Here is a 26,137-nt window from a genome sequence, read left to right as displayed (position 1 = left end):
CTATCTAGGACAGGGTCAGAGAAGACACCAGAATCAGTCACAGGTATCCTGTAGGTGGGGAAGGGGAGAGACAGGATGTGGTTCCAAACTCTGCCAAGGAGTAAGGAGAAACTCATCTCCATCTCTCTCATCTTTAGCATCCAATCTGCTGATATCCCTGCCCAGATCTCCTGTCCATTCTTGCTCTCCACTCTGGCTCATTGTTTGTTTCAAACTCTTTTCCATTAGTCCAATGGATGGGATGACAGGCTTGGGCCTCAGAAGAGAGCAAGGGCTTGTTTGAGCCTCTGCTCAAAATGCCAGGGGCCTGGGGCATCCGGATGGCTCAGTGGGCTAAATGTCTGACTCGTGATTTCAGCTCAGGTCATGATCTCAGGGTCATGAGATCGAGCCCTGAGATAGGCTCCATGCTGGGTGGGGAGTCTGTTTGGGATTCTCTCTTATCCATTCCCTCTACCCTCCCACAACCCCTCCCCCAAATTGTCAGGGGCATGATACACGGGGCACAAAATAAATGTGTGCAAAATGAATGAATGAATGAACGAATGAGCAAGAGTCCCCACATCCCTCATTTTCCCACCCATTTCTCTGTAATTTTTTCCTTTAACTTTCCTCCCTTCTTTTCCTTCTCCTGTTTTCACTGGTACCTATCGGCTACCCTCTCTCATTCTGCCCCACTCCACAATACAGGCAGGATGTTTTAAAGTCCTACTGAGCCAATTCCAGACAAGTTCCTCATTCATATTATCCCAAGCGGCATTGTGTGCCAGTGCTGCTGAGATAAAACAGTTTAACTTTTTGCCTACTCCCCCTTTTATTAAAAATACTGGTTTCACTCACTAGTATATCCATATGTGCTCAAGTGAAAATCTGAAAGGAATTTTTCTTTATACCAAGAAGCAAAAGAATGGAAATAAAGCCCAGAAATAAAAGTTTAAACACTTTTCAAAGTATTTTTTGGTACAAACAGTTTTCTTAGAAAATTGCACAGGTTAAACAATTAATGGAGGAAGACTTCACACAGATGCCTTTAGAAAAGCATAATAATGGGATTATTTCAATTAAAAAAGGAGTATTATGAAGTATTACTTTAAAATATTTGGGACACCTGGGTGGCTCAGTCGATTAAGCGTGTGCCTCCACCTCGGGTCGTGATCCCAGGGTTCTGGAATCAAGTCCCGCATCAGGTTCCTTGCTCAGTGGGGAGTCTGCTTCTCCCTCTCCCTCTGCCCATCCCCCTGCTTGCTGCATCCCCCCCTCCCCCTCTCAGACAAATAAATAAATAAAATCTTCAAAAAAATAAAATATTTCCCATGACATAAAATTAAAACATACATTTATTTTATAATTATCAAATATATTTGTGTATATTTTCATAGTTATTTCTTTTGAGATAATCAAAAGCCTTTACAATATAACACTCTTAGCTTTTCAAGATAGTAAAACTCTAGTGAGTTGGTGTAATTGCTGAACCTCTGTATTTTGTAAAAGACAACTAAAGTAAAATTTTAAATATTCTATGAAACATGATAAAAACTCTTAACAAAGTAGGTTTAGAGGGAACATACCTCAACATAATAAAAGCCGTGTATGAAAAACACACAGCTAACATCATACTCAATGGTGAAAAACTGAGAGCTTTTCCCATAAGATCAGGAATAAGGCAAGGATATCTACTCTCACCCCTTTTATTTGACATAGTACTGGAAGTCCCAGCCACAGCAATCAGACAAGAAAAAGAAATAAAAGGCATCAAAATTGGCAAAGAAGAAATAGAACTTTCACTATTTACAGACGATATAATACTATTTATACAAAACCCTAAAGATTTTACCAAAAAACTATCAGAACTGATAAATGAATTCAGAAAGGTTGCAAAATCAATATACAGAAATCCATTATGTTTCTATACACTAATAATGGAGGAGAAAGAGAAATTTGGAAAACAATCACGTTTACAATTGCACCAAAAAGAACAAAATGCCTAGGAATAAACTTAACCAAAAAGATGAAAGACCTGTACTCTGAAAACTATACAACACTGATGAAAGATATTGAAGACAACACAAACAGAAAGCTATTTCATGCTCGACTGGAAGAAAAAATATTGTTAAAATGTCCATCCTACCCAAAGCAATCTACAGATTTAATGCAATCTTTCTCAAGCTACCAACAGCGTTTTTCAGAGAACTAGAACAAATAATCCTAAAATGTATATGGAAACACCAAAAACCCAAACAAAACAAAAACCCAAATAACCAAAGCAATCATGAAAAAGAAGAACAAAACTAGAGGTATCACAATCCACAATCCCAGATTTCAAGCTATTCTATAAAGCTGTAGTGATCAAAACAGGACGGTACTGGTGCACAAATGACACATAGATCAATAGAACAGAATACAGAACCCAGAAATAAACTCACAATTATATGGTCAATTAATCTTTACCAAAGGAGGGAAGAATATACACTGGAAAAGACAGTCTCTTCAACAAATGGTATTGGGAAAACTGAACAGCTACATGCAAAAGAATGAAACTGGATCACTTCTTACACCACACACAAAAATATAAATTCAAAATAGATTACAGACCTAATGTGAGACGTGAAACCATAAAAATCCTAGAAGAGAGCACAGGCGGTAATTTCTGACATTGGCCATAGCAACACTTTTCCAGATATGGCTCCTCAGGCATGAGAGGTGGGTGGGGATTGGGGGTTGGGGGAAACAGGTGATGGGGATTAAGGAGTGCGGTTGTCGTGATGAGCACTGAGGAATGCACAGAATAGTGGGATCGCTGTGTTGTACACCTGTAACCAATATAATGCTGTATATGAACTATGCTGGAATACATACACTTATAAAATATAGGTATAATATATAGATATTCTATGAACCAAATTTTTACGACATTTGGCTCAGGTTCTAGGTCCAGAGCCTGACATTTGTGTTCTGGGATTAAAAGTTCCCTTGTAGCACTCATCCCAAAACACGAAGCGAATACTTCAGAGTTATTTTATACACGTTCAAATTTCACATGTTCCCTCAAATTTTCTGAACCGAAGGTACTGAAGATTTTTATTGTAACAGCAGAGAAATTAAGGTATTTGAGACATGAGGGAAAATCACCTTTTAATGGAAAAGCTGAACAGCCCTAAGAAAACATACAACCCATTCAGAAGACAGTCCTTCTAAGCCATAGCAGAAGAAGCCATGCACTCCCCAGTACCCCCTCCCCGATTACCCACTTCTACAAAGAACTAACTCGGTCTGTGTGTGAGTAGCCCTGGCTCCCTTCTAACCTACCTTAAAGAATGCTTTCCATTTCAAAAGATATAAACTATAAAACATTTAAACCAAAGGGAACTCAGTTTCCGCGCACAAACATCAGGCAATTTTCTCAAAGCCCATCTGCATCTCCTTTAGAATTTCTCTTTTCAAGGCATAAGTAGAATGTTCAGGACATAGAAATGTGACACACAGAGTTTATTAATTAGAGAGGCTAAAGGTAAATTTTCAACAGAAAGCTTACTGCATTTCGTTTTACTGAGGTCTGTGCATAGAAGGAAAGGAAGCAGGGAGAGTTGGCAGATATGAAAACCCAAAGCAAAGGTTTTTGCACAAAATAGCTGCCCCCTCCCCCGCTACCCCAGCACTACTAATTCTCTAACTTAAGAAACATGGTAAGGATTTCAGTCAGGGTATGTTATTCTTCTCCATGGCACATGACATTTTATTAAAGAACAACTTTTTTTTTTCAGAATATTCTCATAAACCTCAAGAGATTTACTTATTTTTTAAAGATTAATTTATTTGAGAGACACTGCAGGAGAGAGACAGCACGTGGGGGGAGCGGCAGAGGGAGGGAGAGAGAGAATCTCAAGTAGAGTCCCCACTGAGCACAGAGCCCCACGTGGGGCTTGAACTCACAACCCTGAAAACATGTGAGCAGAAACCAAGTCGGTGGCTTAACCGACTGAGCCACCCAGGAGCCCCTAAACCTCAAGAGATTTAAAATTTACCCGATCCCTCCTATCAGCATGTCAAATATTGAACCATCTTTCATGATGCAACCCAGGCCTTTCCTGATATCCTACCCCCTTCTTTGGTCACTCCTTTACAACCCTTCCCTATCCCTGAAAGTGAAAGGTATACAATCCACGAACCAGAAGAAGAACGGAAGGGAACCAGGCTGCGGAAGGAGGTGAGCTTGGGGGTCAAGAGGCAGCACTTCATGACAAAAATCACAAATCCCAGAATTCCAGAAACTCCCTCCCCAATTAGTGCAATACATTTTCCCTTTGCTGGGAAATAGCTGGAGAGCCCCGGCCCCGTCACTATGCTGCTCCCCAGCCAGCCTTGTGGAGACCGACCTTTGGGAGTTTTCTAATGTTTCTGTCATAGGCTCTTCTGTTTGCAAACCTAAGGGACCACTGGTTACAGACAGCAAGAGAGATGTTGGAAAACAAGTTCAGGAGGAACATAAAAATGGTAATTCTATAAAAGGGACTCAAGATGCTCCATTATAATGACTTTTATCTGGAAGAAATTCTTCCATACCACCTCAAGATGTCTCTAGTATTTAGAAAATGCTAGAAGGAGAACATATAATGAGTATGTAATCTTACTTTTAGCAGATGGCATGAAAACTATTAAAGTCTCCAGTGTGTTATTTGAAATATGCTTGCACCTAGCCCCCTAAAACCTTCTCTTACCTCCTCACTTAGAAACACCATGAAAATTATGAAGTTCAATCTAGCTGGTTTTCTAAAGAGTAGATTATAAGAATGATAAGCATCAGGTTTTAAAAGCATGATGCTAAGGCCCAAACCAAAAAATATTCATTTAAATGTATGTTGATAGATAAAAAAACTGTTGATAAAACACTGATAAAAAATATTCACTTAAATGCTGATAAATAATCTAATTTAAAGCAAATTAAACCATGGGTACTACTTATTAAATGGGAAAGCTAAAAATCTGTCTTTATATTATATGAATACTATTAAAGATTTTGCAAATGTACTTTATTATACAAACCAAGTAAACAATAAAATAATCCAACTTAAGAACTACATCTCTACCACATCCCATATCACAACACACTTGGACATGTGTTCCAGACCCAGTACGTTCGAAAACAACTTGCTTCCACAACGGCAGTGGCGTCAATCACGTTTCCAGCTATGGTCACAAAGAGTGCACACTAGACACACCAAATACTCAACGACTTGCAAAAGCTAAAATCAATATCAAGACCAGTATCATAAATGAAGGGATACCGATCCAAAATCACGCCTCCTATTCTAGAACATTCCCAAGGTGGAGCCACCAAATATTAGCAAATGAGTATTCATAAAATGAAGGCTTTTTGAATAACAGGTCTGTCTTCAGAAACCCACCACATTTTTATTTTTCTAAGGGCCTTCCTCACGGCAGAACCCATGGTATCTTCAACAATTGTCCTCGATAAGAGAAAGCAAAACAGGAACGACAGTCACAAATTTGTCTGTTTTTCTTTGTTCTTCCCTTCAGGATATTCCCCGGCATTCACCTTCTTATATCACTCAGCTGATGAGAAAAGCATTTGCAACAGATGTCTGTCAAGTATGTATAAAAGTATAAAAGCTCTTAACAGGGTTTCCATTATGTCATTTTGTTCCCACATCCCGAGGCACAGAAATACGATGATATTCTTAAATAATTTACTGCAGGATATTGTTATAGTTTCCATAGCTCTGCCATAGGCATCCTTTTCTAAAGTGAAACATTTCACATAGTTGTGCTCCTGTCCAGAAAGTGTATTATCACGACCAGCTCAACTTTCCCCCACAGATAACACTTAAGGATTCTTCTGTTCAGCTGGAGTCTCTCCAAATGCTCTCTTAGTGATAATCTAGTTTCAGGATTCTCGTTCCAGGTAATTGGAGGAAAAATCTACCTGGAAGCAGTGCGGTACCATGCTCTGTGATGTCTCTTGGTTGGAGCGCTAAAATCCTCAATGCGGTACCCTGGGTGCTGGGCATCCCCTGATGGCGGCTGAACAGTGTGGCCCAGACCCGCCATGTTTTCCGATCATCGATCANGTGAATGGAGAAAAAGCAAACTTCCACTTCCATGTGGAAGATAAAACCAAACACGAACCAACTGCTTCATGCAATCCTCAGTGAAAGACAGATTCTAGTTCGAGCCGGGCGTTGCTCTCTGTAGCAACTGAGGTGGATATTCTTTCCAGGAGAATTTCTCTCAGGCAAGGGTTTGTCATGCTGCGCCTACTTGACATTGACACCTGAGGGAGTCACTACTGCACATTACAGCATGAGGCGTGCACAGGGTGCATCTACAAGCGCATGGGCGCGGGGGGGTGTTCTGGGGACTAGCAGCCGGGGCGGGTTTCTGGGAGGCAATGGCACCTCAAAAGGTCAATCCTTCTGGGGTGGCCCACGAATACCCAGTCCCTGATGACTGAGAAGGAAAAGAGAAGACAAATCATGGCTTCATCCCCCACCACCCCCCATTTCTCCAGAGATAGCTCAAAAGTACCCCTTCCCTGCTTCCTTCCAGTCACTCATGCGGACAGCCAGGGACACAAAACACCCTGGTGGAATTTCTACTTGATCATTTGTCTCTCCTGGCACCACAATGAATACATACGTCTCCTGACCAGATTCCTGAGTTGGCCCTTAGATGAAACACCAGCGCGCCATCCCTGCACCCCTTTAGTGGTGACCTCCAGAGAGTCCCAACGGAGGTCCCCTGCCTGGGTCAGTGTTCATCAGAATGTGAAGAGAGGAGGGAATTTGGAAAAGCAGATTAAATACATCTTTTCTTTTCTTCTTTTTTTTTTAAAGATTTTATTTAATTATTTGAGAGAGAGAGAGTGAGCACAAGGGGGGAGGGCAGAGGAGAGGGAGAAGCAGACCCTCCCACAGAAGAGGGAGCCCAACACGGGGCTTGATCCCAGGACCCAAGATCATGACCTGAACCAAAGGCAGACACTTAACCGACTGAGCCACCCAGGTGCCCCTAATCTTTTCTTTTTTAATGCCCACTACTGAAAGTTAAGTTTAACAAACTCTTCTTAGGGGCACCTGGGTGGCTCGGTCAGTTAAGCATCTGCCTTTGGCTCAGGTCATGATCTTGGGTCCTGGGATCAAGCCCCACATCAGGCTCCCTGCTCAGCAGGAAGCCTGTTTCTCCCTCTCCCTCTGTTACTCCCCCTGCTTATGCTTCTTGCTCATGTTCTCTCTCTCAAATAAAACAACAACAACAACAAACTCTTCTTAACTAGTTCGTGGGGCTCCTAAGTAGGAGAGCAAAATAAAAGCAGGGGTTTAAAACAGACAGACAAGCCCTGGGCTAGGGGGAGGCCACCCCTGAGTCTGGATCTGGTCCTGACCTAATCTTCTCGTTCCATCTCTTCTCTTGCCAGCCCACGCTGGCCTCCCACTTTCCACTCTTCCCACCTTCGCGTCTGTAGGGTGGGCTGGTCCCTCTGCCTGGAGTGTCCCCTCCCTTCCTCATCTCCTCAACTCCCATGACCCTCTGGGGCCCAGCTCAACACTCTCGTCCTGTGGGAGCCTCCCAACTGCCTCTCTGGGGGAGGGAGGCTCTCTGGTTCTGGCTCGCACTCCCAAACTTGCCCATGAATCTACTCCCACATCCTGCACTGTAGGGCACAGCCATTTCTTGATATTTGAGTTCCAAGAGGGTAGAAATTCTACTTCATGACCTCCCCCCCCACCCCGGCTCAGACTGGTCTGACACACTGAGCATGCTCAAAAAATGTTTGCTGAGTGAATGTCGATGGACATNCAGAAATTCTACTTCATGACCTCCCCCCCCAACCCCGGCTCAGACTGGTCTGACACACTGAGCATGCTCAAAAAATGTTTGCTGAGTGAATGTCGATGGACATAGTGCACTCAGTAGCAGTGACTTTGTTGGGTTAGCCNTAGTGCACTCGGTAGCAGTGACTTTGTTGGGTTAGCCTTTGTGACTTCCACATAGCATTGCTAATAAACCAAGCCAGTTGTCATAATGCAACAACAAAAAAATCTCCTCTTGCCCTTCTCTCTTTCCCTCCTTCCACTGTCTCTCCGTCTGCATTCCTTCCTACAAGCAGTCAGTCAGTGACCTACACCGACCAGGTAGGTTCTGGAACCACAGGAAGGTGTCTGCACCGACCTCGCCCTCCGTGATGCTGAGACCAGCCGGGGACACGGCCACACTAGGCAATGAATCACATGCACGCTGCACCGGTGCGAGCACACGGGTCATGAGCTCAGCTGGGACAGGTAGGGGAAAGGAGGTACCTCAACCCGGACTCACAAGGATCACCCACGCTTCTTATGCCTTCTGTGACATGGTGGGAAAGCATCAGCTGAATTATAAATTCCGGAAAATGTTTTCCTGAGATTGAAGGAAGTTGACATAAGCTTCATACCCACACAAACGACTTCGGCTTCCGAAAGTGGAAGGTGGTGACATCTGGTAACAGCAGACGCTACAAAAGTCAACACTGAGAAGTAACAGGAATCACGACACGGGGTTTTGCCACAGCATGTGGAACAAAATACAGACCCACGGCATTCCCTGGTTTTTTTTTAAAAAAAACCTTACAAACCTCTAAAATGTGTCCTGTTCCTTGTCTACCTCACTGCAAGTGGAGAGGAAGGAAAAAGCAGAGCGATACTAAAGACAGTTGTGCCTGAAATGCCATGATGTAATTCTTTCTCTGAAGAGCCAGAAAGGAGATGCAGGGAGGGCTGAACTCAGGGGCGGGGGCACCTAACGAGAGCAGTTGTGGGCAGGGGGTGCTGGTAGGGGTGTTGGGACCCAGTGGCCCTCAGACCTTTCCTTCAACACATGCTGAGACCACCTGAACATCACACCACTGAACCCACTGTTTCCAACCAGGCAAGGGCCTCACTGAGGCGCACCTGTCCTGCCTGAGGGAGGAGGACGGGTGCCCCCACGGTGCCCCACCTCGAAGCCCTTCTAGTTCACAGTCTCGGGGGGTTCCAGCCCCCTCACAAGGGAGCTCTCAGAACACTGTCTTCATTCTAAGGATGAGGAAAGGAAGGCTAAGGGAGATGGATACACCATTCTAAGGCTGGGTACTCACCTGCTCTCACACATCAGCGAGATTTAGTTTGTCAAAATAACCTTCCCAGCAGAAAACTCAGCCCTGGAGGAATTACACATAGGACAGGCTGGGGGGAAGGGGTTAAGTGACGGGAAAGGTCTGGAACGGTGCTGTCCTGTACCCCTGCTGGCAGAAACACAGGTTTATTCACTCAAGCATTATGGGCCTTTTTATTTCAACGCGCACAGTCAAGGCACTGGGAAGGAGGGACGAAAATCCAGCCCTTTCAACTGTTTGCTTAGAGAAATAAGAAAGTAAAAACATGTCACGTTCTTCTCTAATTCTGACAAATTTTAGCCTTTCTCAGCCAAGATAATTTTCCTGACTATTGGCCATATTTCTTTGTAAGTCACTCTGTCAAGAACCAAGTTGCAATAACGCAGGGCAGTACTCGAGTCTGTCAGATCAATTCAGAAGCACATGAGTCTACTGCCCGTCCGCGGCCTTGGGAGCCACAAAGGCCCCCCCACACTCTGATCATCGGCAGGAAGGATTGCTGGGGATTGCCGAAGACCAGCTGGGAGATGCAAAGGAAAATGGACGGCCTTTGAATTTTCCACTCTCCCACTGTCTCGCTGCAGCCAGCCACCATTACCAAATCAGTGCCACAAAGAGAGGGATTCTGTCTCCCTGGGGCAGGCCGGGAAGATGAATCAGCTACAAAAAAAGAGCAAATGAAGGCCGACACTCCGTCGTGCGAATGTCACAGTACTTGCAGGTGGTCACACACGGAGTCATCGGAGAGATGACTGCAGAGAACCCTCCCCTCCCACTCTGGGCCTCCTCCCATCTCCCCCCAAAATAAATGTGATGGTTTTCTCTTTCATAAGCACCTGTCGCCTTCCCACCTGACCACTTTTTTTTTTTTAAAGATTTTATTTAATTATTTGACAGACAGAGAGACAAAGCATGAGCAGGGGGAGCAGCAGAGGAAGAGGGAGAAGCAGGCTCCCCCGCTGAGCAGGGAGCCCCACATGGGGCTCAATCCCAGGACCCGGGAATCATGACCTGAACCCAACGCAGACATTAAACCGACTAAGCCACTCAGACGCCCCCATCTGACCGAATGCAAATGGGTACAGCCACTTAGGAAAACAGTATGGAGGTTCCTCAGAAAGTTAAANGAGGAAGAGGGAGAAGCAGGCTCCCCCGCTGAGCAGGGAGCCCCACATGGGGCTCAATCCCAGGACCCGGGAATCATGACCTGAACCCAATGCAGACGTTAAACCGACTAAGCCACTCAGACACCCCCATCTGACCGAATGCAAATGGGTACAGCCACTTAGGAAAACAGTATGGAGGTTCCTCAGAAAGTTAAAAATAGAGCTACCTTATGACCCAGCAATTGCACTACTGGGTATTTACCCCAAAGATACAGATGTTGTGAAAGGAAGGGGCACATGCACCCCAGTGTTCATAGCAGCAATGCCCACAGTAGCCAAACTGTGGAAGGAGCCAAGATGCCCTTCAACAGACGAATGGATAAAGAAGCTGTGGTCCATATACACGATGGAATATTACTCAGCCATCAGAAAGAATGATCACCCAACATTTGCATCAACATGGATGGGACTGGAGGGGATTATGCTAAGTGAAACAAGTCAAGCAGAGAAAGACCATTATCATACGGTTTCACTTAGATGTGGAACATAAGGAATAGCATGGAGGACATCAGGAGAAGGAAAGGAAAAATGAAGGGGGGAAATCAGAAGAGGAGACGAACCATGAGAGACTATGGACTCTGGGAAACAAACTGAGGGTTTCAGAGGGGAGGGGGGTGGGGGAATGGGATAGGCTGGTGATGGGTAGTAAGGAGGGCACGTATTGCATGGAGCACTGGGTGTTATACGCAAACAATGAATCACAGAAAACTACATCAAAAACTAACGATGTACTGTACGGTGACTAACATGACACCGTAAAAAAAAAAAGTAATAAAAAAATAAAAAATCAGGGAATTAGTATTTTTATGTGGGGTGCAATGTGCTAAATTATGTGTCTACATTTCCCTATTATTGGCCAATTATTTTTGATGAGGAAGAACCCAGAAATAAAGAACCAGCAATTACCAGAAAGCTGTAAAGCAGAAAAACTATGAGAATTAAAAGAGATAATAATGCATGTGGGCCTGGGAAGGGCTCCTGGCCCAGAGAGAGCTTAGTAAATAGTAACAAGATCATTATTATTACCAAAGTTCATCGACTGTAAGACGCACTCAATAAAGAGTCAGATGCACCATGTTATCGCGTTCTACTAAGAAAAAGCATCAGCAAACTATGTCAGGCTAGCTGTTGTGCAATGGATTCCAGTTCCAGGAACATAAAATCATGAAAAAATACACAGTTTGGAATTCATGAAATTCAGCATCACTGTGTATACCCCCAGGTTTTGGCAGAACAGAAGTCGTGCTCTGCATGACCGATGTGTGAGGACAGGACATTTGTGTCACCTCAGCCACACCAGGCCCCGAGGTTCCAGCCACCCCTCCGTCTCTCGGAGCTTCTGCACTGCGCTGACCGGGTTCGGGTTGCTCTCCTGGACTCTCAGCATCAAACTCATTCACCACCACTTCCGGTTCTTGGTTTTCATCATCCTCAGTCAGTTGTCCTAAAACAGACTCTCATAAGTCACTCAAAACCCAAAATACGACCTTGACCTAAAGTTGCATTGCTTATGCCAAGTTAACAGTCTGCCCAAATTTGGCCATACTCTGGAGGTGACTCAATGCACGGGTTCCCAGAAGCTTCTTTCAATTCTGAGTTAACCAAGGCAGCTTCCCTTGGACAGGAGTTTAAGTCAGTTGCTTTAAAACCCAAGTTCACATTTCTTTTCCCGCCTACCACACGGCTCTCTCTAAACAGCCAAGGGAAAGCACTTAGAAGGACAGTTTGGGTAGAGAAGCAGCAGATGGATTTTAAAGCCCTTCTGACAAACCGTACAGACAGGTCCTGATGTTCTGGAATCTGAGCTGGCTATTTTTCACTGAGAGCACTGGCCTTCAAGACTATTAACATATACGGAACTGAAGAAAGATACGTAAAAATATATACAGAAATTATATACGAACTAAACCAAAATGGGGCACGGGGTTTCTGCATCCCACTTATTATCTGCAATGCCAAGGAGTGGGTGGGTCTCCCCTAAAACACCAGCCAGGGTCCTTGGTGGCCAAGAGCCCACTGCATTCCTTGACTATACAAAGATCTGAGAGTGAACTGTCCACTCAGTGGTCATTTTCCCATGATACAAAAACGCTCTCCAGATGTTTTTAAAAATATTTTTTCATGATGATAGGTAAATCCTAACTATTAGAAGTTAGAATGTGGCATGTGGGTGGCTCAGTTGGTTAAGCCTCTGACTCTTGGTTTTGGCTCAGGTCACGATCCCAGGGTCGTGAAATCGAGCCCCACATCAGGCTCCCCGCTCGGCAGGGAGTCTGCTTCTCTCCCTCTCCCTCTGCCCCTCCCTCTGCTCACGCAAGCTCTAAAATCTTTAAATAAATAAATAAAAATCAGATTATGCTGCCTGTGGTCTGGCCATTAACCACCCCCAACTTCTTTACACTGTCCTTTATAATGATTACTCTCAGTATCATCCCCTGAAGAAAAGACACCCAAACTTCCACATTTTGAGATTCAACAGTTCTCCTACTGCTCCTATCACAAATAAAAGCAGCAGGTTTTCCTTTTCCTGAGTTATACACAGATTTAATTAGTTACTTTAAATAAAAAAAATAAAATTCCCANCCCCCCCCACTTCTTTACACTGTCCTTTATAATGATTACTCTCAGTATCGTCCCCTGAAGAAAAGACACCCAAACTTCCACATTTGTGAGATTCAACAGTTCTCCTACTGCTCCTATCACAAATAAAAGAAGCAGGTTTTCCTTTTCCTGAGTTATACACAGATTTAATTAGTTACTTTAAATAAAAAAAATAAAATTCCCAATGATTCTTTCTTTTCCTCCAGCCTTATTTTGCACATGCTTCTCATTTCCCCCAACATCTAAATGCAAAATAGAACATATTCGCTGAAGGAATCAGGGTTTGATAATTACAGCAGGCATAACTGAATTTGCATATGTGAGGTTTCCAACTTTGAATTCAGAGACAACGAACAGCACAACAGCCCAAACAAGAATTAATCTGTTGTTTCTGAAAAAAAATTTAGTAAATTATCAAAGGTGGTTAAAGAAATGCTGGTTTTAAAGAAAATAACAGAAATGTTCCTAAGTAAAGATGATTATGGTAAAGCTTATTTGGAGGAGAAAAAATAAACCAAAGCATTAGCAATAAAAGGTAAGCCCGAAGAGCTGAAATGCAAGGATCACTTTGGGAAATGGAGAAAAAATGAAACCGAAGGAAACAAGGCATGAAAAGAAGGGAGGATTAAGAGAACAACGAAAGAGTCGACAGCAAAAATGTTACAGACTCCCAGGAAAGAGAATTACTGATGGTCAGTATCTATTTGGATTGCCATGATGAAAAAGAGAGGACTGACAAGAAGTGGGGGGGGGGAAGGTAAACCAATGATTTTATATGGCTGTCTCCTGACCTAATTCAGCTCGTTAAATCAGAAAGCTGATTTTCCGAAGCAAATGAAAGCAGCAGCAGCTGATTGGTAAATGGGGAGAGTATTGGGTGATGGGCATCATTGTTACCACTGCTCTGATCAAACTAATTTGAGAAGACTGTGATACTAGCTCTCAGAGGCACCTGTTAAATACTGAGGAAAGGTACCCCCCGCCGGCTCCTAGCATGGTTGGCATTCTATGCAAAAGAAACACTGAAAGTCAACATACGCCAAACGATATGTTCTGTAGGCTAGTATAAACGCTCCAGGTTCTTACTAAGCTAAAGGAGATATTGCCCTGGGTACACACTGCAGCAGAGAGTTGTAAAAACACCTCCTAAAACGATAAGCCTCAATTCCCCAAATGTCCTCGAGGGCATATACAGTGTCCTGTCCCAAGAGACGTTGGCCGCCCTTCCTCATTCAGGGGTTCATGCAAACCTACTCAAAGTGAAGTCTAAGCATCTTTATTTTCGGAAGGCACTAGGTTCCAAACAGAAAGGCGGTCATCAGATAGAGTAGGCAGCAATCAGAGGCTGCGCAGGAGGCTCCGAGAATCTCAAACAAAGGGACTTCATAGGCACGTAATCACGAAATACCTTTGGGTAAAGTGTTCATATGTCCCCAAAGAGGAATTCAAGACAGTGAGACCTCTTTGGTCGGTCATAATATAAACTATTATCAGTGTATTCAGGAGAAAGAAACAAGACAAAATGATAGTCTCTCTTTTTTTTTTCCTTCCATATTTAAAATTTACTTACTACATTGGGAAACTTGTCTGCACGTTGATCTTCTGGACTCCAACTATATGAAATCTTTAAATTAACTAAAACTATTTTTCAGGCTGTTACTCTGAAGAGAGGAGGTAAGGAAAGCACATCTCGAGGTAACCAGTTTACGTGCAGGGTTCAAAGTTAAAGAATGAACAGCAACAATAAGAAAAGTGGCTCCTATCCTGTGATTAGCCCGCTGCCTGCTCTTCCACCACAGTATCATGAACCACAAACGACGCGCAGAAGTTTAACACTGAGTGAGATTAAACTGCGTTCGCGGGGTGCCTGGGTGGCTCTGTCGGGGTGCCTGCATGGCTCAGTGGGTTAAGCATCCACCTCTTGATTTCGGCTCAGGTCATGATCTCAGGGTCCTGGGATGGAGCCCTACATTGGGGTTCATNAGGGTCCATGCTCATTGGGGAGTCTGCTTGAGATTCTCCCCCCTCCCTTTCCCCCTACCTCCTACCACCCCCCCAAATATATAAATAAATCTTAAAAAAAAAGTGGTAGATCATTCCATATTCAATTGCCCATCAGGTCATAACTCTATGTCACTCACACACATTCACCCCTTTCTATTCAATCCCTTCATTGTCACCTGTCTTGGACCTTCAAGACCTCTTGCTTACAACTTTCCAAGGTAGGCTCTCTGCCTGCCCACCCCACTGTGTTTTGTTAATCCACCCTTCAGAAAAGAGAAATATGAGATCTACCCCATGGCTACAGCAAAAAAGACAAAATTCTTCAACATGACATTGAAGGCCCTCCACAAACTGCCCTCCCCCTACCTTCCCGCCGTGCCCCACGCTCGCTGTGTTTCTGTTACACCGGCTTCTTTGCCATTCATAGCCATGTCCTGTCTTCACTCAGTTCTCCACATCTGTCCATATGCTTCCTATTTAAAAAAGTACTTTTGTCACTCTTTGTTGCTCATAATTTTATTCATCCTTCAAGATACATCTTAAGTGACACCTCCCTCAGGAAGGGTTCCTACATCCTATGAATTTTACTTCTCTATACTCTCATAGTATCATATTCACACATAAACTGCAGCACTTACCACGTTCTACTCTGAATGGAAGGTAATTATGTAAAAGTCGATCTCTACCCTGGACTATAAGCAACTGAACACGGCAAGTCAGCTCTAAGTGCTTTAGAGCATTTATTTGTTCATATGTCTTTTCTTTTTCAATAAANAACTGAACACCGCAAGTCAGCTCTAAGTGATTTAGAGCATTTATTTGTTCATATGTCTTTTCTTTTTCAATAAACCATAAGTTCCCTGAGGTCATGATCCACATCTCCCTTTAAAAATATTTTAAGCGAAAAATTAAATAAATATTTCCAATGTAAATATAACACTTAATGTACATTATACATAAGTGTATAAATACAGGTATCCTCTGCTTTTCAAAATTTCACATGATGCCACTTTGCTTTTACAAAAGACCTATGTTAAAATTAGTGCCTAACTAGAGGAAATCTGAAAAGGATTTCCACTTTCACTGGGAAAGGCAAAAAGCAAAAATAGCGTTCAGCATTTATTTTGTGGGGAGCTGTTAGAAGGCCCCCTTCCACCCTCTAACCTGAGCAGGGAGAGAGCCCCGCCCAGCTCCTTCCCGAAGAACCACACGCAGCATCTCAGCATCCAGCCGCCAGACCTGTGACCTGTGTCTGCAAGCATCTCTCTCTGTATGCCTTTTTTAAAAAATTTATTTTGTGCGTCCATTAGCAAGCTGTGTCTTATGGTGTCAGAAAAGCCCGAGAGATTGATTTTTGGCTCTGAGGACACTAAAAAATTTTTCCATATAAATTAATGTAATTACATCTTTGCTTTACACCATTTCAGATTAGTAAAGATTTCATAAGGAATGCTCTACTTCCAGATAGAGGGGGGAAGCTGTGTATCATCCATGGTAGTATNGCACTAAAAAATTTTTCCATATAAATTAATGTAATTGCATCTTTGCTTTACACCATTTCAGTAGTAAAGATTTCATAAGGAATGCTCTACTTCCAGATAGAGGGGGGAAGCTGTGTATCATCCATGGTAGTATTTACAATGCAAGTCAAGGTTCCATTTACCTACTACCCACTGAATAAATAGAAATCACCCACATCTTCGAGTACTGGTAGAACAGGACAATATCCTTGGTGCTCCCACCCATCTCATTCCTTCTCCATCTTCCAGAGGTAATCGCTATCTTAATTTTGTGTTCCTTATTCCCTTGTTTTTATAATAGTCTTATCCCATATGCATGTATCCCTAAACAACATATTGTTTAGTTTTGCATGCTTTTGGTTGCTTATAAACGGAATCATGCTGCATTTATTATTTTGCAAATTTTTTATGTTTGTTTTTGGTTTTTGGCTCAACATTATGTTCCTAAGATCCACATATGCTGACGCACATAGCTAAAGTTCATTCATTTTCACTACCTAAGTGAACCTCTTGCAAATGAGCTCTGGGAGGCACATGTGAGAAGAATGTCCATAGCAACATGGCTAACACGAAACACTGCAAGTGACCCCGGTGTTCATTATCAGGAGGCTACATAAATCGTGGTATTTTCTACACTTGCACCTGCTAATGTGTCTGGCATGAAGTAGGCCCTCTATAAATATTTTTTTGAATAGATAAATAGACTTGAGGAAAATAATATAACGGATTCATCAAGGCCTCTTCCCCCAAGCCCAGGACATGCTCAGATGCTCAGTAAACATCTGAGACATTCATCCACAAAATCACGTAAGCCCCTAAGACTAGCAGTGGACAGATGGTCAGATAGACTGACAACTCATATTATCTGAGTTGAGACGAGTCAGGGGACAAAACGGCAACTATGATATGCCTGCCCGCAACAAGCCACGCGGACGGGTGTAATGTCTGACGGTGTGAACTCCACCTGCTTTCTTCTGAGTCCTTACACACCACCGTGGGTCCCAGGCATCCCTCTCCCCCACAGCCCTCCCCTCGCCCTGCCCCTCTCTATCTTCTTTGCTACTCCCCTCTTCAGATGAGCTGCTCTGGTACACCTGGGAAGGATTTAGGGGTGGGGGCAAGAGTTGACTTTTTGATTTCCCTTCTCTGCCTAGCTATCTCGAGCCCCGACTTACTCCCTTGATAATTACATTTTGTTGGACAATGATTTGCCTCTTACTGTGTCACCATCTGAACACTGCATACCCATTTTAAGGCAGTCAAGCTACCCTGCTTGTTGCCGTTTTAACATATTTGATGTCAGCTCTTCAGCAGAAGTAAGCCCCTAGAAAAATGATCACCGTCCCAGCATGCTATTCATCTCCTTCCCATTTTACTGAAACAGAAACTAATTCTCAGGATAACACGGTCGGTGAAGATGTGGGGGAGAAGACAAATTATACCAAACCAAACAAGTATGTGTTTATCTGCAGCATTAGCCAGTTACTTTCAAAAGAACTGGTATAGAAAATAATGAAAAGGCATTAAATCCAAAGGTAAAGAAAAGACAGCCGACTACAGACAAGTTCTTCATTGAAACTGAAGAAGATTCACACAAGTTCATCTCACTTTGACTTGACTTCATCATTTTACCATGGTCATAATTTAGACCTGATTATTTAGTCCCCCAAAAAGGAAGGAAGGAAGGAAGGAGAAAAGGCATGATTCTGACACAACAGACGTAACAGAAATACAAACAAAGCCAGCACATCGTTCTTTCCTTCGTTTGTTTCCATAACTAAATCTTCCTCTTTCCCCTGTCCCATCACCCCCTGCAACCCTCTCCCTTCTCTTCTGTGTTTCTCTTGATTCTCTTGGCAAAGACCCTGGGAAAGGATAGAAAAGCGGCCAGTCCTCACTCCTTAGCTCCAACTTGTCCGTTGGCACACCTTTTCCTCTCAAATTTCAACTACAATTTCGCTGCAAATAATTAAACTCTTTCTTTTACATTCTGGATCTTTCCCCGGTTGCTACATTTCTTACGTGTGCTTCAGCTCACGCACACCCTCTGCTCTGGAAATACTGCTCCTAGATTTGAGTAGGCTCGAAATCCTTCTTTGAGCAAAATAGATCCGCCATGTCCGTACGGTCTCCCCCACATGCTCCAGTCAAACCCAGTAACTTCCCTGACCTTTAGTCTCTGTCCTCCAAAGATCCTCGTGCTCTAACTCTGTTAGTTAGCCCTGCTTAAAAGCAGAAGATCTGGAAAAGCCATAGCTTACCTTACTGATTACGTTCTATCTCCAGCCTTAGGAAGTCATGAGGGAAATCTTTACTTCAGACTTAATTTCACTCCAAAATCTAGAATTGTGTGCTTGGGTATAAAGGACAGGATCCTTGCAAGAAAATGCCAGTCTGATGTTAGGGTCCACACCAGCCAAGGTAGGGACTCTGAGTGCAAGTATTGCAGAGACTTTAGGAACAGAAGGGACACCAGCACGTTTTAATAGCTAAACCAGCCGGGTATGATATGAGGTGCTTTCGCACATTCCTTTATCTCTGCCAAAGTTGGGAGGAGTTCCTATCACCTTCATTTTACAGACGAGGAGACTAAGGTGGTGTCAGAATTTGAATCCAGGTTTTTCTGGTCCTCATGCTCCAAAGAAAGAAAAGTGAAACCTGAAGTCATCCTCAGAGGGCCAAAGGCCACAAAGTACCTTGCTGACGATAAAACCACACATGATGCCGACTGCTCGTCAAGTAAGGCCCTTCACGCTCCGGCCCCTGATTCTTTGCCATAAACCTCCCTTCCTCCAGCCACGCAGAACACCGTGCCACTCCCTAAAGTGCTGACGGATGGTTCTGTGCCTTTCCCTAGGCCCTTCCCTTCATCTGAGATGCCCCTCCCCCTGGCTTCATCGTTCTATCTCCTACTCCGAAGTTCAGCTCAAGGGTCACCTCCTTCAAGACACTTTCCACACCTTCTAGACTGATTTAGATGCCCCTCTTCCACAGCAAGTACGTCCCCATTCATAGCGCTCATTCTACTGGACCATATCTGCTCACATATTTGTCCATTTCTCCTATAAGCTACAACGTTACCCCGGAGAGGAGAAACCACATTTTATTTCCCTTTGAATCTCTAGCATACAGTATGGGGACTGGTCCATCAAGAAAGAAAATGGGGACAGATGGCCAGAAACCACAGAGTAGCATATCTGGGATCCCCATACAGAGAGCCTTTAAAAACAGAGTGGTCAAGTTCATGCCAGTGATTCAGCAGAAGCGAGCCAGTAACACACCGGGACTGCGAACCATCTGCTGACAGGAAGTGAGCCCTGGGGCTCACCGAGCCCAAACATCTGTTTCAGCTCGGACGACCTGCGGCTGCAGGTGCCCCTCTGATCAGGGTTTTCTGACCAGGACGAGCCAACACCTCAGAAGCAAGGATGGCACAACAGGGAGAGCCCGGGGACAGGAGTTAGAAGACCTGGGATCCAGTCCTGACTCCACCGGCTGTGACTTTAAAGGAGATGAGTTTCCCCATCTATAAAATGAAAGGAGCAAAGAGAGGTGGGTAGAGGTGACCAACCAGATGGCCTCTTCCTCTACGTCTGAGAACAGTTCCCTGTTTTCCCACCATTGACTGTGTTCTTACATGACACACCGATGCCTAAAGTCCTCGGCCTGCCCATCCTGCACCAACGCTCTCTTCGGTCTCATGGCTCCTCTTCTAAACAATAAGATATAATATGCACAGAGAAAATGAGGAAAATCTACATATTTTATTTGAGTGCACCGGACAGGATACTTTTGGGAAAAAAATTAATAGGACAAACGAATGCAGATGAGATCGGAGTCCAAAGGGAAATCGGTATTGACAGAAAATTCATCAGCCGCAGGCAGGACAGATGATGTTCGTGGATTTAACACTTGCATATGTGACCAAGCTTGATGTTGAAGGTCCAAGATATGTAATCATTTGTAATTTTATTGAGAAAGGTATTTGGATCCTCCTCGTTGTAAGGCTGATGTTCATAGAAAAAGGTCCATTAACTAATGATGATGATTCATAGGCTTTGTTATTCTTGGCTGTTTGTAATAAAAGCAGAAACGGGTAAAGTGGCAAGAATCTTTTCTCTGCCTGAAAATGACGCTGACGTGAAAACCAGCTGATCATGTTGGTGACAGAAGCAAATAGAAGTGAATAGAAAGACCAGCCAGAAATTAGCCGTAGAAATTGCTTTAATACTGAATTTATAGAATCATTACATATCTGAGCTACTTAACTTTTTCAATTATATTTTATATCTTTCAGGGACAGAGAAAGAGAGAATTATGTTATATGGCATTGTTACATTTGGAAATTCATAACTCTCTTGGGACAGATTTCACATAAATGCCTAAGGTCTCCTGTGTGGTATTTAGCCCCTTAAAATGGCAACATTAAAAAAAAAAAATCTACCCCCCACCCTTAGCTCCAAAAATCAGCTTAGTTTATTGAAATTCTCCCAGATGTTCTTGAGGATTCCTGAGCGAAGGCGGAGTTAGATAAGGTTCAAATGTTCGCAGGCCACTAAAACGAACTGAAGATAATCACAAGATAGTGTTCACGACCTCCTCTTACTTCTCTCTCAGGCACTATAAAAAAACAGTCTCTCCTGCACCCTTCCCAGCAAAACCGCACAGGCCCGTTCTTCTGATATAAACTGAGTCAACCGTGATTTCCAGAAACGTCATTTTCAAGCAAACAATTTTCTTAAGTTTTGCTGGCTGAGAGACGATGTCTGGGTTCTAACTTCATTTTTAAGGGGAATGAGTCTTTAGAGAATACACTTCATCATGCCAGCATTTTGGATCCGAATTTCCTTCCCATCCTTCCCCCCTAAAGGATCGGCTTGCATAAGATGCAACGTGAGACACACAGCTGCAAGTGCTCAAGATGGCTCGGGAAGGAGAAACAGACGAGTCATTGATTAGGTCTCCAAACTGGACCCTCCAACACATGAACCATCCTTCTCTCCTACCTGGTGTTTCTGGAAGAGTTTATGTCAGTAATGGAAAATTTAAATGCTCTCATAGAACTTCAGTTTTTTTTCCACTCTAGCTCTGAACAGCGTCCTGAATATTAAGATGCATGGCCTAGTGCAGTGGTTTTCACACAGTGCCCTCGGGATCCCTCGGAATCCCTGGGGGCCAAGAAGGGGGGGCATCTTGAGGAGAGGCCCCAGGTCTCCTCAACGCATTTTACTACGATTCGTGTTTATGGGAATGTAAGCTCCATGACAGCAAGGACTTCTGTCCGTTTTGTTCACGGACACACCCCTGTGCTTGAAACAGGGCCTGGAACCTGGTAAGGGGCTTGGCAAAAACTTTCCGAATGAACAGAGGAGAGGATGGAAAGAGGTCGACGCTCGCAGCAGTGCTCTGAGGACGGGCCGAGGGTTATGCTCACTTTACGGTCTCGCTCCTAATACAACATCGCCCACAGGCCTCCCACGGGGCCGGCAGCTTTCCTTCATCTGCTTCACTCAGATTTCCCAGCACCTGACACAAGAAAGGGTCGGTGGTCGAGAAAAACCATGTCTCAAAACCACTGACTTCGCGGTGAGATCCAAAGGCAGCAGGTAACAAATCTCACTCCTCGCTCTGTTTCCAGCACTACCCTTGGGGCCTTAAGCAAGTGGTTTAATTTCTTTCATTTCACTTTATCATTTATCTTGCAGGGCGACTCTACGTGAGGTGATTGGAGAATCGGACATCGGACGTGGTCAGAGACACAATCTTGCTAATTTGCTAATGGTGCTTCCAAACTGTGAAGCAAGAGGAAGGCCTAGGTGATCTCCACCCTCCACCTCAATTTCAATGCGTCTGCGATTGAAGATCTCGTGCAGGGCTGGCCACGTGGTTCTGTTATTCCTGAACATCCTTTCTGACTGAACAAGCCATATGGCTTTTGGTTCAGTTGCCAGGCAGCCTGGCCAGGCTCCTATCAACATGTCAACCAGATGAGGTAGAGAGGAAGGAGAGACAGAGCCTCATATGTTGATTGTGCTGAACAGTAAAGAGAAAGCAGGCACAGACCATCGTGGGCCGGGGATTGACCTCGACAGCTGCAAAACCAATCATGTCTGAGTTTCACCACGTTTCAAGGACCATCCACGGAGGAAAAATCACAGTAGCCCTTAATACATGATAATGTCTCTCATGGGCTTACTTCTGGGATGATATTTTAAATACATGACAAAACCCAAAACCCTACAGTTTCAGATCTTGCCAGAAATTGGGATTTTAGTTGAACTATAAAAGAGTCAAGGGAAGCTTACTGGGTAAGATATGAGGTCCTTCTTTATACGCTCTTATAAAACTAGAAACCACTGGGTTGCCACACAGTTCGTGCTGCTGACATCGTGTTCAAGAAAATAAAACCATCCAAAGCCCCGTTTTCAAAACAGGATGAGACTGGGTCCTCCGCTCTACAACGGAAAAAGCGGAGAAGTCCCCACTCCCTCCTAACGAGTAAAAAGTGAAACAAACTGAAAAATCTACCATTCTTCTTAGAACTGTCAGACAAGTGAGATCACAGGGCAGACTGCTGCCCCCCAACTGGGGAAACGGATACAGAGAATCACAGCTTCAGAGAAGCAGAAACCTCAGCAGGACCCAGTGCTGGGTCCGAAAACCTAAACCGTAACGGACGCGTTGTTGGAGACTCAGAGTGCACAAGTCTGAGAGTCCAAACATCCGGGGGGACCCAGACTGAGGGGCCCCCATGCTTTTGTGAGTTTTACCTCCAAGAGCTCTACCAGACCCTCACAGTTTATACCAGAGAAAAACCATCTCATGTTTCCAGCAGAGGGAGGGAAAAGCAACCACTTTGAAAAATGTCACAGAATTCTGTTCTTCTTTACGAGGGCTGGCCTCAGGAGAAAGGGTCTTACCACAGCCTACCCTGCTGGGGTTTCGCCAGAGCCTAACTGACCTGCGGGAAGGGAAATCCCCAATTCTAGCTCACTTTAGACACCTTGTCCTGCCCAAGATGGGGGAAAAAACAGAAGCACTGGTCAAGTTCACAGGACCTAATCACAGGGCTACATAGGTTTCCCTCAGACCTTACCCGTATGTTATTAAAGACCTTTCACAATTACAAGGCATACTAAAAGGCAAAACACAGTTTGAACAGACTGAACGAGCATCAGACCCAAAGTCAGATACAGTAGCAATGCTGAGATTATCAGACCAGGAATTTTAAAATACTGATTAATATGCTAAGGGCTTCCATGGGGGGGGGAGTAGACAACATGCAAGAACAGGAGGATACCGGAAGCACAGAAATGAAAATTCCAAGAAAGAATCAAAAGATGGGGAGGAAAAACAATGTAACAGAAGTGAAGAACGCTTTAATAGACTCCTTGCTAGGCTAGACACGGGGAAGGAAAAAAAATGGCTAAACTTGAGATCATAACAATAGAAATTTCCAAAATGGAAAACAAGGAGAAAAAAGCCTTGGAGGNCTTTAGAGAATACACTTCATCATGCCAGCATTTTGGATCCGAATTTCCTTCCCATCCTTCCCCCCTAAAGGATCGGCTTGCATAAGATGCAACGTGAGACACACAGCTGCAAGTGCTCAAGATGGCTCGGGAAGGAGAAACAGACGAGTCATTGATTAGCTCTCCAAACTGGACCCTCCAACACATGAACCATCCTTCTCTCCTACCTGGTGTTTCTGGAAGAGTTTATGTCAGTAATGGAAAATTTAAATGCTCTCATAGAACTTCAGTTTTTTTTCCACTCTAGCTCTGAACAGCGTCCTGAATATTAAGATGCATGGCCTAGTGCAGTGGTTTTCACACAGTGCCCTCGGGATCCCTCGGAATCCCTGGGGGCCAAGAAGGGGGGGCATCTTGAGGAGAGGCCCCAGGTCTCCTCAACGCATTTTACTACGATTCGTGTTTATGGGAATGTAAGCTCCATGACAGCAAGGACTTCTGTCCGTTTTGTTCACGGACACACCCCTGTGCTTGAAACAGGGCCTGGAACCTGGTAAGGGGCTTGGCAAAAACTTTCCGAATGAACAGAGGAGAGGATGGAAAGAGGTCGACGCTCGCAGCAGTGCTGAGGACGGGCCGAGGGTTACGCTCACTTTACGGTCTCGCCCCTAATACAACATCGCCCACAGGCCTCCCGCGGGGCCGGCAGCTTTCCTTCATCTGCTTCACTCAGATTTCCCAGCACCTGACACAAGAAAGGGTCGGTGGTCGAGAAAAACCATGTCTCAAAACCACTGACTTCGCGGTGAGATCCAAAGGCAGCAGGTAACAAATCTCACTCCTCGCTCTGTTTCCAGCACTACCCTTGGGGCCTTAAGCAAGTGGTTTAATTTCTTTCATTTCACTTTATCATTTATCTTGCAGGGCGACTCTACATGAGGTGATTGGAGAATCGGACATCGGACGTGGTCAGAGACACAGTCTTGCTAATTTGCTAATGGTGCTTCCAAACTGTGAAGCAAGAGGAAGGCCTAGATGATCTCCACCCTCCACCTCAATTTCAATGCCTCTGCGATTGAAGATCTTGTGCAGGGCTGGCCACGTGGTTCTGTTATTCCTGAACGTCCTTTCTGACTGAACAAGCCATATGGCTTTTGGTTCAGTTGCCAGGCAGCCTGGCCAAGCTCCTATCAACATGTCAACCAGATGAGGTAGAGAGGAAGGAGAGACAGAGCCTCATATGTTGATTGTGCTGAACAGTAAAGAGAAAGCAGGCACAGACCATCGTGGGCCGGGGATTGACCTCGACAGCTGCAAAACCAATCATGTCTGAGTTTCACCACGTTTCAAGGACCATCCACGGAGGAAAAATCACAGTAGCCCTTAATACATGATAATGTCTCTCATGGGCTTACTTCTGGGATGATATTTTAAATACATGACAAAACCCAAAACCCTACAGTTTCAGATCTTGCCAGAAATTGGGATTTTAGTTGAACTATAAAAGAGTCAAGGGAAGCTTATCGGGTAAGATATGAGGTCCTTCTTTATACGCTCTTATAAAACTAGAAACCACTGGGTTGCCACACAGTTCGTGCTGCTGACATCGTGTTCAAGAAAATAAAACCATCCAAAGCCCCGTTTTCAAAACAGGATGAGACTGGGTCCTCCGCTCTACAACGGAAAAAGCGGAGAAGTCCCCACTCCCTCCTAACGAGTAAAAAGTGAAACAAACTGAAAAATCTACCATTCTTCTTAGAACTGTCAGACAAGTGAGATCACAGGGCAGACTGCTGCCCCCCAACTGGGGAAACGGATACAGAGAATCACAGCTTCAGAGAAGCAGAAACCTCAGCAGGACCCAGTGCTGGGTCCGAAAACCTAAACCGTAACGGACGCGTTGTTGGAGACTCAGAGTGCACAAGTCTGAGAGTCCAAACATCCGGGGGGACCCAGACTGAGGGGCCCCCATGCTTTTGTGAGTTTTACCTCCAAGAGCTCTACCAGACCCTCACAGTTTATACCAGAGAAAAACCATCTCATGTTTCCAGCAGAGGGAGGGAAAAGCAACCACTTTGAAAAATGTCACAGAATTCTGTTCTTCTTTACGAGGGCTGGCCTCAGGAGAAAGGGTCTTACCACAGCCTACCCTGCTGGGGTTTCGCCAGAGCCTAACTGACCTGCGAGAAGGGAAATCCCCAATTCTAGCTCACTTTAGACACCTTGTCC

General features: G+C 44.3%; 1 protein-coding gene across 3 annotated transcripts in view; it reads right to left on the bottom strand.

The window, feature by feature from the left end:
• The window catches only part of SMYD3 (SET and MYND domain containing 3), a 699,034-nt gene that overhangs the window by 150,752 nt on the left and 522,145 nt on the right, over positions 1–26,137 (bottom strand). The window contains exon 1 of one of the 3 annotated variants that reach the window (XM_034666624.1): positions 11,598–11,773. The exons of the other annotated variants lie outside the window; for them this stretch is intronic. The gene's annotated coding sequence lies outside the window, so the exon portion shown is untranslated. Of the gene's footprint in view, positions 1–11,597; positions 11,774–26,137 lie in introns of those variants that run through there. 3 annotated transcript variants of the gene reach the window in all.

Source organism: Ailuropoda melanoleuca, chromosome 8, assembly GCF_002007445.2.
Source record: "Ailuropoda melanoleuca isolate Jingjing chromosome 8, ASM200744v2, whole genome shotgun sequence".
Classification (NCBI taxonomy): domain Eukaryota; kingdom Metazoa; phylum Chordata; class Mammalia; order Carnivora; family Ursidae; genus Ailuropoda; species Ailuropoda melanoleuca.
The sequence above is the reverse complement of the archived record's forward strand: the minus strand, read 5'-3'. Positions and strand labels throughout refer to the sequence as shown.